The 19,030-nt window shown below is 39.9% G+C and overlaps 1 protein-coding gene across 1 annotated transcript in view; it reads right to left on the bottom strand.

Moving 5' to 3' along the window:
- Positions 1-19,030, bottom strand: part of LOC139763328 (glutamate receptor ionotropic, kainate glr-3-like) — a 269,996-nt gene that overhangs the window by 250,070 nt on the left and 896 nt on the right. The gene's annotated exons all lie outside the window — the stretch shown is intronic.

Raw genomic sequence — 19,030 nt, 5'->3', positions numbered from 1 at the left:
TGAGAGAGTACAATTCTAGGGAGAATAAAAAGATGTTTTGGAAGGAGGTAAATAAAGTGCGTAAGACAAGAGAACAAAAGGGAACATCGGTAAAGGGGGCAAATGGGGAGGTAATAACAAGTAGTGGTAGAGTGAAAAGGAGATTAAGTGAGAATTTTGAAGGTTTATTGAATGTGTTTCATGATAGAGAGGCAGATTGAGGGTGTTTTGGTCGAGGTGGTGGTTCTGTAAATTGAAAAGAGGTAGTGAAAGCTGTGCGGATCATGAAAGTCGACAAGGCGGAGGGTTTGGGTAGTATACCATTGGAATTTATCAAAACAGGGGGTGACTGTGTTGTTGATTAGCTGGTAAGGATATTCACTGTATGTATGGATCATGGTGAAGTGCCTGAGGATTAGCGGAATGCAGGAATAGTGTCACTGCACAAAGGCAAAGGGAATAAAGGTGAGTGCTCAAATTACAGAGGCATAAGTTTGTTCAATATTCCTGGGATATTATATGGGAGAGTATTGATTGACAGGGTACAGGCATGTACAGAGCATCAGATTGGGGAAGAGCAGTGTGGTTTCAGAAGTGGTAGAGGATGTGTGGATCAGGTGTTTGCTTTGAAGAATAAGTGAGAAATACTAAAAAAAACAGATGTATTTTGTATGTAGCATTTATGGATCTGGAGAAGCCATATGATAGGGTGGATACAGAAGATTTATGAAAGGTTTAAGAGTATATGGTAAGGTAGGTAAATTGGCAGAAGCAGTGAAAGGTTTTTACCAAGAAATGTAAGGCATGTGTACGAGTAGGAAGAGAGGAAAGTGATTGGTTCCCAGTGAACGTCGGTTTGGGGAAGGGGCGCGTGATGTCTCAATGTTTGTTTATTTTGTTTATGGATAGGATGGTTAGGGAAGTAAATGCAAGGGTTTTGGAGAGAAGAGCAAGTATGCATTCTGTTCCAAATAAGAGGGCTTGGGAAGTGAGTCAGTTGTTGTTCGCTGATGATACAGCGCTGCTGGCTGATTCGGGTGAGAAACCGCAGAGGTTGGTGACTGAGTTTGGTAAAGAGTGTGAAAGAAGAAAGCTGAGAATAAATGTGAATAAGATAATGGTTATTATCCTCAGTAGAGTTGAGGGACAAATCAATTGGGAGTTTGGTCTGAATGGAGAAATACTGGAGGAAGTGAAGAGTTTTAGATATCTGGGAGTGGACTTGGCAGCAGAGGGAACCATGGAAACGAAAGTAAGTGTCACAGGGTGGAGGAGGGGATTAAGGTTGTGGGAGCTTTGAAAAACGTGCAGAAGGCGAGAATATTATCTCGGAGAGAGAAAATAGGTATGTTTGAAGGAATAGTCGTTCCAACAACGTCATATAATTGCAAGGCATGGCTGTAAATAGAGTTGTGCAGAGAAGGGTAGTTGTGGTGGAAATGAGATGTTTAAAGACAATATGTGGTGTGAGGTGGTTTGATCGAGTAAGTAATGAGTGGGTAAGTGAGATGTGTGGTAATAAAAAGTGAGTGGCTGAGAGAGCAAAAGAGTATGTATTGAAATTATTTGGTCAAATGGAGAGAATGAGGGAAGAAAGATTGACAAAGAGGATGTATATGTCGGAGGTGATGGAAGGAAGGAAAAGCGGGACACCAATTGGAGGTGGCAAAATGGAAAGAAAAACATTTTGAGCGATTGGGGCCTGAGCATGCAGGAGGTTGAAAAGAGTGAAGGAATAGATTGAACTGGGACGATGTGGTATACCGGTGTGCACATGCTTGCAGTGGACTGAAAAATTTGAAGCATGTGGGGTAAACAATGGAATGTTTTGTGGAGCCTGGATGTGGAATGGGAGCTGTAATTTCCGTGCAATACATATGACAGCTAGTGACTGAATATGAATGAGCTTTTTCTTTTTACTTCCTTTACCTGACGTTACCTATATATATGGGGAGAAAGGGGATATAGAATACTTCCCACGCATTCCTCACCTGTCGTAGAAGGCGACTAAAGGGGACGGGGGCGAGAGGCTAGAAACCCTCCCCTCTTTGTATTTCAACTTTCTAAACTGGGAAACAGAAGAAGGAGTCACGCAGGGAGTGCTCATCTTCCTCGAAGGCTCAGATTCGGGTGTCTAAATATGTGTGGATGTGACCAAGATGAGAAAAAATGGAGAGATAGGTAGTAAGTTTGAGGAAAGGAGCCTGGATGTTTTGGCTCTGAGTGAAACGAAGCTCAAGGGTAAAGGGCGAGAGTGGTTTGGGAATGTCTTGGGAGTAAAGTCAGGGGTTAGTGAGAGGACAAGAGCAAAGGAAGGAGTATCAGTACTCTTGAAACAGGAGTGGTGGGAGTATGTTATAGAGTGTTAGAAAGTAAATTCTCGATTAATATGGGTAAAATTGAAAGTTGATGGAGAGAGGTGGGTGATTATTGGTGCATATGCACCTGGGCATGAGAAGAAAGATCATGAGATGCAAGTGTTTTGGAAGCAGCTGAGTGAGTGTGTTAGTAGTTTTGATGCACGAGACCAGGTCATAGTGATGGGTGATTTCAATGCAAAGGTGAGTAATGTGGCAGTTGAGGGAATAATTGGTGTATATGGGGTGTTCAGTGTTGTAAATGGAAATGGTGAAGAGCTTGTAGATCTATTTACTGAAAAAGGACTGGTGCTTGGGAATACCTGGTTTAAAAAGAGACATATACATAAGTATACGTATGTAAATAGGAGAGATAGCCAGAGAACGTTATTGGATTACGTGTTGATTGATAAGCGCGCGAAAGAGAGGCTATTGGATATCTATATGCTGAGTGGTGCAACGGGAAGGATGTATGATCATTATCTCGTGGAGGCGAAGGTGAAGATTTGTAGAGGTTTTCAGAAAAGAAGAGAGAATGTTTGGGTGAAGAGAGTGGTTAGAGTAATTGAGCTTAAGAAGAGAGAATGTTTGGGTGAAGAGAGTGGTGAGAGTGAGCTTGGGAAGGAGACTTCTGTGAGTACAGATGGTAAAAAGGTGAGAACAAAGGACGTAAGGGGATTGGGGAAGGAATGGGATGTATTTAGAGAAGCAGTGATGGCTTGTGCAAAAGATGCTTGTGGCATGAGAGGTGTGGGAGGTGGGCATATTAGAAAGGGTAGTGACTGGCGGGGAGAAGAAGGAAAATTATTAGTGAAAGAGAAGAGAGAGGCATTTGGAGGATTTTTGCAGGGAAATAATGCAAATGGCTGGAGATGTATTAAAGAAAGGGGCAGGAGGTCAAGGGAAAGGTGCAAGAGGTGAAAAAGAGGGCAAATGAGAGATGGATGACAGAGTATCATTAGATTGTAGGGAGAATAAGATGTTTTGGAAAGATGTAAATAAAGTGCGTAAGACAAGGGAACAAATAGGAACATCAGTGAAGAGGGCTCATGGGGAGGTGATAACAAGTAGTGGTGATGTGAGAAGGAGATGGAGTGAGTATTTTGAAGATTTTTTGAATGTGTTTGATGATAGATATAAGGTGTTTTGGTCGAGGTGGTGTGCAAAATGAGAGGGGGGATAGGGAGAATGATTTCGTAAGCAGAGAAGAGGTAGGAAAAGCTTTGCGGAAAATAAAAGCCGGCAACGAAGCGGGTTTGGATGGTATTGCAGTAGAATTTATCAAAATATTGGGTGACTTTATTGTTGACTGGTTGGTAAGGTTATTTAATGTATATATGAGTCAAAGTGAGATGCCTGAAGACTGGCAGGATGCTTGCATTGTGCCACTGTACAAAGGCAAATGGGATAAGAGTGAGTGCTCAAATTACAGAGGTATAAGTTTGAGTATTCCTGGGAAAATATATGGGAGGGTATTGATTGAGATGGTGAAGGCATGTACAGAGCATCAGACTGGGGAAGAGCAGTGTGGTTTCAGAAGTAGTAGAGGATATGCGGATCAGGTGTTTGCTTCGAAAAATGTATGTGAGAAATACTTAGAAAAGCAAATGGTTTTGTATGCAGCATTTATGTATCTGGAGAAGGCATATGATAGAATTGATAGAGATGCTCCGTGGAAGGTATTAAGAATATATGGTGTGAGGTAAGTTGTTAGAAGCAGTGAAAAGGTTTTATCGAAAATGTAAGTCATTTGTACGTGTAGGAAGAAAGGAAAGTGATTGATTCTCATTGACTGTTGGTTTGAGGCAGGGGTGCGTGATGTCTCCATGGTTGTTATATTTGTTTAAGGATGGGGTTGTTACGGAGGTGAATGAAAGAGTTTTGGAAAGAAGGGCAAGTATGCAGTCCGTTTTGGATGAGAGAGCTTAGGAAGTGAATCAGTTGCTGTTCGCTGATGATACAGCGCTGTTGGCTGATTCGGATGAGAAACTGCAGAAGCTGGTGGCGGAGTTTGGTAAAGTGTATGTGTATACACATATATATATATATGTATATATATATATATATATATATATATATATATATATATATATATATATATATATATATATATATATATATATATATTATATATATATTTTCTTTCTTTTAAACTATCCGCCATTTCCCGCATTAGCGAGGTAGCATTAAGAACAGAGGACTGGGCCTTTGTGGAATATCCTCACCTGGCCCCACCTCTGTTCCTTCTTTTGGAAATTATAAAAAAAGAAAAAAAAAACGAGAGGGGAGGATTTCCAGCCTCCCGCTCCCATATATATATATATATATATATATATATATATATATATATATATATATATATATATATATATATATATATATATATATATATATATATATATATATATATATATATATATATATATATATATATATATATATATATACATACACGTCCACACACGCATATACACATACCTGTACATCTCAACGTATACATATATATACACACACAGAGGCATATACATATATACACATGTACATAATTCATATTGTCTGCCCTTATTCCTTCCAGTCACCACCCCGCCACACAAGAAATGAAAAGCTCCTCCCCCCGCATGTGCGCGAGGTAACGCTAGGAAAAGACGACAAAGGATACATTCGTTCACACTCAGTCTCTAGCTGTCATGTATGATGGACTGAAACCACAGCTCTCTTTTCACATCTAGGACCCACAAATTTGTGCCATTGTACAAACCCAAAGGGAATGAAAGTGAGTGTTCAAACTACAGAGGTATAAGTTTGTTGAGTATTCCTGGGAAATTATACGGGAGGGTATTGATTGAGAGGGTGAAGGCATGTACAGAGGGTCAGATTGTGGAAGAGCATTGTGGTTTCAGAAGTGGTAGAGGATGTGTGGATCAGTGTTTGCTTTGAAGAATGTATGTAAGAAATACTTAGAAAAGCAAATGGATTTATATGTAGCATTTATGGATCTGGAGAAGACATATGGTAGATTTGATAGAGATGCTCTGTGGAAGGTATGAGGAATATATGGTGTGGGAGGCAAGTTGTTAGAAATAGTGAAAAGTTTTTATCGAGGATGTAAGGCTTGTGTGCTTTTAGGTGGAAAGTTATTGGTTCTCAGTGAATATAGGGTTGCGGCAGGGGTGCGTGATGTCTCCGTGGTTGTTTAATTTGTTTATAGACGGGGTTCTTAGGGAGGTGAATGCAAGAGTTTTGGGAAGAGGGGCAAGTATGCAGTCTGTTGTGGATGAGAGAGCTTGGAAAGTGAGTCATTTGTAGTTCACTAATGATAAGCGCTGGTGGCTGATTCTTGTGAGAAACTGCAGAAGCTGGTGACTGAGTTTGGTAAAGTGTGTGAAAAAAAGAAAGCTGAGAGTAAATATGAAAAAGAGCAAAGTTATTAGGTACAGTAGGGTTGAGGGACAAGGCAATTTGGAGGTAAGTTTGAACGTAGAAAAACTGGAGGAAGTGAAGTGTTTTAGATATCTGGGAGTGGATTTGGCAGCGGATGGAACCATGGAAGCGAAAGTGAATCATAGGGTGGGGGAGGAGGTGAAAGTTCTGGGAGCGTTGAAGAGTGTGTGGAAGTCGAGAACATTTTATATATATATATATATATATATATATATATATATATATATATATATATATATATATATATATATATATATATATATATATATATATATATATATATATATATATATATACATATATATATATATATATATATATATATATATATATATATATATATATATATATATATTGAATGTAGGTTTTGCGGCAGAGGTGTGTGATGTCTCCATGGTTGTTTAATTTGTTTATGGATAGGGTTGTGAGGGAGGTGAATGCAAGAGTTTTGGAAAGAGGGGCAAGTATGAAGTCTGTTGGGGATGAGAGAACTTGGGAAGTGAGTCAGTTGTTGTTCGCTGATGATACAGCGCTGGTGGCTGATTCATGTGAGAAACTGCAGAAGCTGGTGACTGAGTTTGGTAAAGTGTGTGAAAGAAGAAAGTTAAGAGTAAATGTGAATAAGAGCAAGGTTATTAGGTACAGTAGGGTTGGGGGTCAAGTCAATTGGGAGGTGGGTTTGAATGGAGAAAAACTGGAGGAAGTGAAGTGTTTTAGATACCTGGGAGTGGATCTGGCAGCGGATGGAACCATGGAAGCGGAAGTGGATCATAGGGTGGGGGAAGGGGCGAAAGTTCTGGGAGCCTTGAAGAATGTGTGGAAGTCGAGAACATTATCTCGGAAAGCAAAAATGGGTATGTTTGAAGGAATAGTGGTTCCAACAATGTTGTATGGTTGCGAGGCGTGGGCTATGGATAGAGTGGTGCGCAGGAGGATGGATGTGCTGGAAATGAGATGTTTGAGGACAATGTGTGGTGTGAGGTGGTTTGATCGAGTAAGTAACGTAAGGGTAAGAGAGATGTGTGGAAATAAAAAGAGCGTGGTTGAGAGAACAGAAGAGGGTGTTTTGAAATGGTTTGGGCACATGGAGAGAATGAGTGAGGAAAGATTGACCAAGAGGATATATGTGTCGGAGGTGGAGGGAACGAGGAGAAGAGGGAGACCAAATTGGAGGTGGAAAGATGGAGTGAAAAAGATTTTGTGTGATCGGGGCCTGAACATGGAGGAGGGTGAAAGGAGGGCAAGGAATAGAGTGAATTGGAGCGATGTGGTATACAGGGGTTGACGTGCTGTCAGTGGAGTGAATCAAGGCATGTGAAGCGTCTGGGGTAAACCATGGAAAGCTGTGTAGGTATGTATATTTGCGTGTGTATGTACATGTGTATGGGGGGGGGGTTGGGCCATTTCTTTCGTCTGTTTCCTTGCGCTACCTCGCAAACGCGGGAGACAGCGACAAAGTATAAAAAAAAAAAAAAAAAAAATATATATATATATATACTTTTTTTTTCTTGTTTTCAAACTATTCGCCATTTCCCGCGTTAGCAAGGTAGCGTTAAGAACAGAGGACTGGGCCTCTGAGGGAATATCCTCACCTGGCCCCCTTCCCTGTTCCTTGTTTTGGAAAATTAAAAAAAAAAAACAAGAGGTGAGGATTTTCATCCCCCCGCTCCCTCCCCTTTTAGTCGCCTTCTACGACACGCAGGGAATACATGGGAAGTATTCTTTCTCCCCTGTCCCCAGGGATTAAATATACATACATATATATATATATATATATATATATATATATATATATATATATATATATATATATATATATATATATATATATATATATATATATATATATATATATATATATATATATATACATATATTTCTTTCAAACTATTCGTCATTTGCCGCGTTAGCGAGGTAGCGTTAAGAACAGAGGACTGGGCATCTGAGGGAATATCCTCACCTGGCCCCCTTCTCTGTGCCTTCTTTTGGAAAATTAAAAAAGAAAAAAAAAATGATGAGAGGGAGGATTTCCAGCCCCCGCTCCCTCCCCTTTTAGTCGCCTTCTACGACACACAGGGAACACGTGGGAAGTATTCTTTCTCCCCTATCCCCAGGGATAATTAAATATATATATATATATATATATATATATATATATATATATATATATATATATATATATATATATATACGCTGAGATGTATAGGTATGTATATTTGCGTGTGTGGACGTGTATGTATACACCTGTGTATGTGGATGGGTTGGGGCATTCTTTCGTGTTTCCTTGCGCTACCTCGCTAATGTGAGATACACCGACAAAGAAAAATAAATAAATGAGTAATATTCATTTTTATATTTGTTTTGCTTTGTCGCTGCCTCCCGCGTTAGCGAGGTAGCACAAGGAAACAGACGAAAGATGGCCCAACCCACCCACATACACATGTATATACATACACGTCCTCACACGCAAATGTACATACCAATACTCCTCAATATATACACATATATACACACACAGACATATACATACACATGTACATAATTCATACTGCCTGCCTTTATTTATTCCCATCTCCACCCCGCCACACATGGAATAACAACCCCCTACCCTCTCATGTGTGCAAGGTAGTGCTAGAAAAAGACAACAAAGACCCCATTTGTTCACAGTCAGTCTTTTGCTATCATGTAATAATGCACCGAAACCACAGCTCCCTTTTCCCATCCAGGCCCCACAGAACTTTCCATGGTTTAACCCAGACGCTTCACATGCCCTGGTTCAATCCATTGACAGCAGGTCAATCCCGGTATACCACATCGTTCCAATTCACTCTATTCCTTGCACGCCTTTCACCCTCCTGCATCTTCAGGCCCCGACCACTCAAAATCTTTTTCACTTCATCATTCCACCTCAAATTTTATCTCCCACTTCTCCTCGTTCCCTCGCCTCTGACACGTGTATCCTCTTGGTCAATATTTCCTCCAAACCATTTCAAAACACCCTCTTCTGCTCTCTCAACCACGCTCTTTTAATTTCTAAACATCTCTCTTCCCCTTACATTACTTACTCGATCAAACCACCTCACACAACATACTCTCCTCATACATCTCATTTCCAGCACATCCACCCTCATGCGCACAACTATATCCATAGCCTACGCCTCGCAACCATACAACATTGTTGGAACCACTATTCCTTCAAACATGCACATTTTTGAATTCCGAGATAATGTTCTCGACTTCCACACATTCTTCAAGGCTCCCAGAATTTTCGCCCCCTCCCTTCACCCTATGATTCTCTTCCGTTTCCTTGGTTCAATCCGATGGCAGAACCACTCCCAGATATCTAAAACACTTTACTTCCTCCAGTTTCTCTCCATTCAAACTTACCTCCCAATTGACTTGACCCTCAACCCTACTGTACCTAATAACACTGTTCTTATTCACATTTACTCTCAACATTCTTCTTTAACACACTTTACCTAAGCTAAATCACCAGCTTCTGCAGTTTCTCACATGAATAAGCCACCAGCACTGTATCATCAGCGAACAGCTTGCATACTTGCCCCTCTTTACAAAACTCTTGCATTCACCTCCCAAACAATCTCATCCATAAGCTAATTAAAGAACCATGGAGACATCACACACCCCTGCCACAGACCTCCATTCACTGAGAACCAATCAATATCCTCTTTTCCTACACGTACACATCCCTACATCCTCGATAAAAAATTTTCCCTCCTTTTAACGACTTGCCTCCCACACCATATATTCTTAATACCTTCCACAGAGTATCTCTATCAACTCTATCATATGCCTTCTCCAGATCCATAAATATAACTCCATAACCATATATATATATATATATATATATATATATATATATATATATATATATATATATATATATATATATTCGTGGGGATAGGGGAGAAAAAATACGTCTCACGTATTACCTGTGTGTCCTAGAAGGCGACTAAAAGGGAAGGGAGGGGGAGTTGGAAATTCTCCCTTCTCGTTTTAAATTTTCCAAAAGAAGGAGCAGAGAAGGGGGCCAAGTAAAGATATTCCCTCAAAAACTGTCCTCTGTGCTTAACGCTACCTCGCTAACGCGGGAAATGGCGAATAGTATGAAAAAAAAAATGTATATATATATATATATATATATATATATATATATATATATATATATATATATATATATATAGAGAGAGAGAGAGAGAGAGAGAGAGAGAGAGAGAGAGTATCGTTAAATTTTAGGGAGAATAAAAAGATGTTCTGGAAGGAGGTAAATTAAGTGCGTAAGACAAGGGAGCAAATGGGAACTTCAGTGAAGGGCGCAAATGGGGAGGTGATAACAAGTAGTGGTGATGTGAGAAGGAGATGGAGTGAGTATTTTGAAGGTTTGATGATAGAGTGGCAGATATATGGTTTTTTGTTCGAGGTGGTGTGCAAAGTGAGAGGGTTCGGGAAAATGATTTGGTAAACAGAGAAGCGGTAGTAAAAGCTTTGCGGAAGATGAAAGCCGGCAAGGCAGCAGGTATTGCGTTGGAATTTATTAAAAAAGGGGGTGACTGTATTATTGACTGGCTGGTAAGGTTATTTAATGTATGTATGACTCATGGTGAGGTGCCTGAGGATTGGCGGAATGCGTGTATAGTGCCACCGTACAAAGGCAAAGGGGATAAGAGTGAGTGCTCAAATTACAGAGGTATAAGTTTGTTGAGTATTCCTGGTAAATTATATGGGAGGGTATTGATTGAGAGGGTGAAGGCATGTACAGAGCATCAGATTGGGGAAGAGCAGTGTGGTTTCAGAAGTGGTAGAGGATGTGTGGATCAGGTGTTTGCTTTCAAGAATGTATGTGAGAAATACTTAGGAAAGCAAATGGATTTGTATGTAGCATTTATGGATCTGGAGAAGGCATATGATAGAGCTGATAGAGATGCTCTGTGGAAGGTATTAAGAATATATGGTGTGGGAGGCAAGTTGTTAGAAGCAGTGAAAAGTTTTTATCGAGGATGTAAGGCAGTTGTACGTGTAGGAAGAGAGGAAAGTGATTGGTTCTCAGTGAATGTAGGTTTGCGGCAGGGGTGTGTGATGTCTCCATGGTTGTTCAATTTGTTTATGGATGGGGTTGTTAGGGAGGTAAATGCAAGAGTTTTGGAAAGATGTGTAAGTATGGAAGCTGTTCGCTGATGATACAGTGCTGGTGGCTTATTCATGTGAGAAACTGCAGAAGCTGGTGATTTAGTTTGGGAAGTGTGTGAAAGAAGAATGTTGAGAGTAAATGTGAATAAGAACAGTGTTATTAGGTACAGTAGGGTTGAGGGTCAAGTCAATTGGGAGGTAAGTTTGAATGGAATAAAACTGGAGAAAGCAAAGTGTTTTAGATATCTGGGAGTGGATCTGGCAGCGGATTGAACCATGGAAGCGGAAGTAGATCATAAGGTGGGGGAGGGGGCGAAAATCCTGGGAGCCTTGAGAAATGTGTGGAAGTCGAGAACATTATCTTGGAAAGCAAAAATGGGTATGTTTGAAGGAATAGTGGTTCCAACAATGTTGTATGGTTGCGAGGCGTGGGCTATGGATAGATTTGTGCGCAGGAGGATGGATGTGCTGGAAATGAGATGTTTGAGGACAATGTGTGGTGTGAGGTGGTTTGATCGAGTAAGCAACGTAAGGGTAAGAGAGATGTGTGGAAATAAAAAGAGCGTGGTTGAGAGAGCAGAAGAGGGTGCTTTTGAAATGGTTTGGGTACATGGAGAGAATGAGTGAGGAAAGATTGACCAAGAGGATATATGTGTCGGAGGTGGAGAGAACGAGGAGAAGTGGGAGACCAAATTGGAGGTGGAAAGATGTCGTGAAAAAGATTTTGTGTGATCGGGGCCTGAACATGCAGGAGGGTGAAAGGAGGGCAAGGAATAGAGTGAATTGGATCGATGTGTTATACCGGGGTTGACGTTCTGTCAGTGGATTGAATCAGGGCATGTGAAGCGTCTGGGGTAAACCATGGAAAGCTGTGTAGGTATGTATATTTGCGTGTGTGGACGTATGTATATACATGTGTATGGGGGGGGGGGCATTTCTTTCGTCTGTTTCCTTGCGCTACCTCGCAAACGCGGGAGACAGCGACAAAGTATAAAAAAAAAAAAAAAAAAAAAAAAAATATATATATATATGTATATGTATATGTATATATATACTGATGTGAGTCCACGGGGAAAATGAAACTCAATTTCCAAAGTACACCTTCGTGCAATAATCACATCATCAGGGGAGACACAAGAGAGAAATACAAGTCAGTTGATATACATCCAAGATATGGAACCAGGACGCCACCTGGTAAACATGTGATTGTCCAAGACATACAACGAGCATTCATAAACTTATCATTTTACAAATCTTATCAACAATAATGTTATCTAATTTGAATAGACTATCGATAATATTAAGATTAACATTCTTTTGTATTTAATAATACCATATTCAATGATATTTCTCGTAATAGAGTTAAAGTTAATAAATGATATAGCATTACTTCAGTCAATATAATGATCATAGTTTTTAACGTGATTAAACAAGTCATTTGATTCTTCTCTCGTTCTTATACAATACTCATGTTGTTTAAGTCTAAGAGAAAGATCCTTACCAGTCTGCCCCACGTAAAATTTATCACAATTTCCACATGGCACTTTATAGATGTATCCAAGAGAATTTTTTGGTGAATCCTGATTTAGATATTCTTTATAGAGTCATTGTTGCTCAAGGCAACATTTACATTAAAGGATTTAAGGAACATGTGGAGTAAAGTAAAATCATTATTAAAAGGGAGAACAAAAAGATTCTTGGTGTCAATAGAAGGTTTCGGCTCAACTTTATAAAATGATTTTTTGCTAATTTAGGGGATTTATCAATGAAAGATCTAGGGTACTTTAACCTAGATCCAATAGAATATATCTTCTCAAACTCATCATCAATAAACTCTGGACTACAAAAACGTAATGCCCTAGGGAACAGGGATTGAAATGATGAAATTTAACTGTCATGTTAAGATGAGTAATAATAGATATATGAGCATACATTTGTTTATGGATGGGGTTGTTAGGGAGGTGAATGCAAGAGTTTTGGAAAGAGGGGCAAGTATGAAGTCTGTTGGGGATGAGAGAGCTTGGGAAGTGAGTCAGTTGTTGTTCGCTGATGATACAGCGCTGGTGGCTGATTCATGTGAGAAACTGCAGAAGCTGGTGACTGAGTTTGGTAAAGTGTGTGAAAGAAGAAAGTTAAGAGTAAATGTGAATAAGAGCAAGGTTATTAGGTACAGTAGGGTTGAGGGTCAAGTCAATTGGGAGGTGAGTTTGAATGGAGAAAAACTGGAGAAAGTGAAGTGTTTCAGATATCTGGGAGTGGGTCTGGCAGCGGATGGAACCATGGAAGCGGAAGTGGATCATTGGGTGGGGGAGGGGGTGAAAATTCTGGGAGCCTTGAAGAATGTGTGGAAGTCGAGAACATTATCTCGGAAAGCAAAAATGGGTATGTTTGAAGGAATAGTGGTTCCAACAATGTTGTATGGTTGCGAGGCTTGGGCTATGGATAGAGTTGTGCGCAGGAGGATAGACATGCTGGAAATGAGATGTTTGAGGACAATATGTGGTGTGAGGTGGTTTGATCGGGTAAGTAACGTAAGGGTAAGAGAGATGTTTGGAAATAAAAAGAGCGTGGTTGAGAGAGCAGAAGAGGGTGTTTTGAAATGGATCGGGCACATGGAGAGAATGAGTGAGGAAAGATTGACCAAGAGAATATATGTGTCGGAGGTGGAGGGAACGAGGAGAAGAGGGAGACAAAATTGGAGGTGGAAAGATGGAGTGAAAAAGATTTTGTGTGATCGGGGCCTGAACATGCAGGAGGGTGAAAGGAGGGCAAGGAATAGAGTGAATTGGAGCGATGTGGTATACCGGGGTTGACGTGCTGTCAGTGGATTGAATCAAGGCATGTGAAGCGTCTGGGGTAAACCATGGAAAGCTGTGTAGGTATGTGTATTTGCGTGTGTGGACGTATGTATATACATGTGTATGGGGGTGGGTTGGGCCATTTCTTTCGTCTGTTTCCTTGCGCTACCTCGCAAACGCGGGAGACAGCGACAAAGCAAAAAGAAAAAAAAAAAATATATATATATCTATATATACATATTTATTTTTATTTTTCTATTTTGCTTTGTCGCTGTCTCCCGCGTCTGCGAGGTAGCGCAAGGAAACAGACGAGAGAAATGCCCAACCCACCCCCATACACATGTATATACATACACGTCCACACACGCTAATATACATACCTATACATCTGAATGTACACATATATATATATATACACACACAGACATATACATATATACCCATGCACACAATTCACACTGTCTGCCTTTATTCATTCCCATCGCCACCTCGCCACACATGGAATACCATCCCCCTCCCCCCTCATGTGTGCGAGGTAGCGCTAGGAAAAGACAACAAAGCCCATTAGTTCACACTCAGTCTCTAGCTGTCATGCAATAATGCCCAAAACCACAGCTCCCTTTCCACATCCAGGCCCCATACAACATTCCATAGTTTACCCCAGACTCTTCACATGCCCTGATTCAATCCACTGACAGCACATCAACCCCGGTATACCACATAGATCCAATTCACTCTATTCCTTGCCCGCCTTTCACCCTCCTGCATGTTCAGGCCCCGATAACTCAAAATCTTTTTCACTCCATCTTTCCACCTACAATTTGGTCTCCCACTTCTCGTTCCCTCCACCTCCGACACATATATCCTCTTGGTCAATCTTTCCTCACTCATTCTCTCCATGTGCCCAAACCATATATATATATATATATATATATATATATATATATATATATATATATATATATATATATATATATATATATATATATAGTATTGGAAAGGATCACAATTTTGCGCGTGATGAAGATATTCCTATGAGTCCACGGGGAAAATGAAGCACGAAAAGTTCCCAAGTGCACTTTCGTGTAATAATCACATCATCAGGGGAGACACAGGAGAAAAATATAACAGTCAGTTGATATACATCGAAGAGACGAAGCTAGGACGCCACTTGGTAAACATGTGATTGTCCAAAACATACAACGAGCGTTCATAAACTTATCATTTTACAAATCTTATCAACAATAATGTTATCTAGTTTGTACAGACCATCACTAATATTAAGATTATAATTCTTTGTGTATTTTATAATAGAAGATTCAATGATATTTCTCGTGGTAATAGAGTTAGAGTCAACAAATGAGATGTCGTTACTCCAGTCATTACAATGGTCATAGTTTTTAACATGATTAAACAAGGCATTTTATTCTTGTCCCGTTCTTATACTATATTGATGTTGCTTAAGTCTAACAGAAAGATCCTTACCAGTCTGACTAACATAAAAATTATCACATTTTCCACAAGGAACTCTATAGATGCAACCAAGAGAATTTTCTGGTGAATTCCTAATTAAGATATTCTTTATAGTATTATTGTTGCTAAAGGCAACATTTACATTAAAGGATTTAAGCAACATGGGAAGCAAAGTGAAATTATTATTACAAGGGAGAACTAAAAGATTCTTGGTGTCTATGGGAGGTTTGGGCTCAACTCTATAAAATAATTTCTTTGCTAACTTAAGGGATTTATCATTGAAAGATCTAGGGTACTTTAACTTAGATCCAATAGAATATATCTTCTCAAACTCATCATCAATAAACTCTGGACTGCAAATACGTAATGTCCTTAGGAACATAGATTGAAATGATGATAACTTAACTCTGTCATGATGAGATGAGTAAAAATTGATATATGAGCATACATTGGTGGGTTTTCTGTATATGCAAAACTTGAAATTGTCTCCTTGTCTATGAATCATGCAATCTAAAAATGGTATCATACCATTATTTTCATTTTCTACAGTAAATTTGATGGAAGGTACTAAATTGTTAAGTAAGAGGAGAAATATTTGTAAATTTTCATTTGTTGGCCAAACACAACGAACATCATCTACATACCTAATCCAAATTGCATTAGAAGGTAAGATATCCTTTAATAATTTTGTTTCAAAAAATTCCATATAAAGATTACTTAGTACAGGTGAAAGAGGGTTACCCATTGCCATACCAAATAAATTCTTGAGCATAATAATCTCCATTAAATTGGAATACACATCTTTTATACACAATTTTATCAGTTTAATGAAATTAGACTTTGAAACAGGTAAACGAATATCAGCCATGACATCAAATAGATATTCTAAAAGGTCATGAACTGGCACTTTTGTGAAAAGTGTGGAAACATCAAAGCTAGCTAGCTTGAAATCAAAATTGATATTGATATTGTTTAGCTTGTTGACTAAATATACATTGTTCATGATATTAGATATGTTGATTTAGTCAACAAGCTAAACAATAGCAATATTAATTTTGATTTCAAACTAGTTAGCTGTGATTTTTCACTAAAGTTCCAGTTGATGACCTTTTAAAATATTTATTTGAGGTCTTGGATGATTTTCATTTACCTGTTTCAAAGTCTAATTTCATTGAACTGATAAAACTGTGTATAAAAGACTATGTATTTCAATTCAATGGAGATTATTACGCTCAAAAATTTGGTATGGCAATGGGTAACCCTCTTTCACCTGTACTAACAAATCTTTATATGGAATTTTTTCAAAATTGCTAAAGGATATCTTACCTTCTAATGCAATTTGGTTTAGGTATGTAGATGATGTTCTTTGTGTTTGGCCAACAAATGAAAATTTACAAATATTTCTCCCCTTACTTAACAATTTAGTACCTTCCATCAAATTTACTGTAGAAAATGAAAATAATGGTTATTTTATTATTTTTTATTATACTTTGTCGCTGTCTCCCGCGTTTGCGAGGTAGCGCAAGGAAACAGACGAAAGAAATGGCCCAACCCCCCCCCCCCATACATATGTATATACATACGTCCACACACGCAAATATACATACCTACACAGCTTTCCATGGTTTACCCCAGACGCTTCACATGCCTTGATTCAATCCACTGACAGCACGTCAACCCCGGTATACCACATCGCTCCAATTCACTCTATTCCTTGCCCTCCTTTCACCCTCCTGCATGTTCAGGCTCCGATCACACAAAATCTTTTTCACTCCATCTTTCCACCTCCAATTTGGTCTCCCTCTTCTCCTCGTTCCCCCCACCTCCGACACATATATCCTCTTGGTCAATCTTTCCTCACTCATTCTCTCCATGTGCCCAAACCACTTCAAAACACCCTCTTCTGCTCTCTCAACCACGCTCTTTTTATTTCCACACATCTCTCTTACCCTTACGTTACTCACTCGATCAAACCACCTCACACCACACATTGTCCTCAAACATCTCATTTCCAGCACATCCATCCTCCTGCGCAAAACTCTATCCATAGCCCACGCCTCGCAACCATACAACATTGTTGGAACCACTATTCCTTCAAACATACCCATTTTTGCTTTCCGAGATAATGTTCTCGACTTCCACACATTCTTCAAGGCCCCCAGAATTTTCGCCCCCTTCCCCACCCTATGATCCACTTCCGCTTCCATGGTTCCATCCGCTGCCAGATCCACTCCCAGATATCTAAAACACTTCACTTCCTCCAGTTTTTCTCCATTCAAACTCACCTCCCAATTGACTTGACCCTCAACCCTACTGTACCTAATAACCTTGCTCTTATTCACATTTACTCTTAACTTTCTTCTTCCACACACTTTACCAAACTCAGTCACCAGCTCCTGCAGTTTCTCACATGAATCAACCACCAGCGCTGTATCATCAGCGAACAACAACTGACTCACTTCCCAAGTTCTCTCATCCCCAACAGACTTCATACTTGCCCCTCTTTCCAAAACTCTTGCATTTACCTCCCTAACAACCCCATCCATAAAAAATTAAACAACCATGGAGACATCACACACCCCTGCCGCAAACCTACATTCACTGAGAACCAATCACTTTCCTCTCTTCCTACACGTACACATGCCTTACATCCTCGATAAAAACTTTTCACTGCTTCTAACAACTTTCCTCCCACACCATATATTCTCAATACCTTCCACAGAGCATCTCTATCAACTCTATCATATGCCTTCTCCAGATCCATAAATGCTACATACAAATCCATTTGCTTTTCTAAGTATTTCTCACATGCATTCTTCAAAGCAAACACCTGATCCACACATCCTCTACCACTTCTGAAACCACACTGCTCTTCCCCAATCTGATGCTCTGTACATGCCTTCACCCTCTCAATCAATACCCTCCCATATAATTTACCAGGAATACTCAACAAACTTTTTTTTTTTTTTTTATACTTTGTCGCTGTCTCCCGCGTTTGCGAGGTAGCGCAAGGAAACAGACGAAAGAAATGGCCCAACCCCCCCCCCCCCCATACACATGTATATACATACATCCACACACGCAAATATACATACCTACACAGCTTTCCATGGTTTACCCCAGACGCTTCACATGCCTTGATTCAATCCACTGACAGCACGTCAACCCCGGTATACCACATCGCTCCAATTCACTCTATTCCTTGCCCTCCTTTCACCCTCCTGCATGTTCAGGCTCCGATCACACAAAATCTTTTTCACTCCATCTTTCCACCTCCAATTTGGTCTCCCTCTTCTCCTCGTTCCCTCCACCTCCGACACATATATCCTCTTGGTCAATCTTTCCTCACTCATTCTCTCCATGTGCCCAAACCACTTCAAAACACCCTCTTCTGCTCTCTCAACCACTCTTTTTATTTCCACACATCTGTCTTACCCTTACGTTACTCACTCGATCAAACCACCTCACACCACACATTGTCCTCAAACATCTCATTTCCAGCACATCCATCCTCCTGCGCACAACTCTATCCATAGCCCACGCCTCGCAACCCTACAACATTGTTGGAACCACTATTCCTTCAAACATACCCATTTTTGCTTTCCGAGATAATGTTCTCGACTTCCACACATTCTTCAAGGCCCCCAGAATTTTCGCCCCCTCCCCCACCCTATGATCCACTTCCGCTTCCATGGTTCCATCCGCTGCCAGATCCACTCCCAGATATCTAAAACACTTCACTTCCTCCAGTTTTTCTCCATTCAAACTCACCTCCCAATTGACTTGACCCTCAACCCTACTGTACCTAATAACCTTGCTCTTATTCACATTTAC

Source organism: Panulirus ornatus, chromosome 46 (assembly GCF_036320965.1).
Source record: "Panulirus ornatus isolate Po-2019 chromosome 46, ASM3632096v1, whole genome shotgun sequence".
Taxonomy (NCBI): Eukaryota; Metazoa; Arthropoda; class Malacostraca; order Decapoda; family Palinuridae; genus Panulirus; species Panulirus ornatus.
The sequence above is the reverse complement of the archived record's forward strand: the minus strand, read 5'-3'. Positions and strand labels throughout refer to the sequence as shown.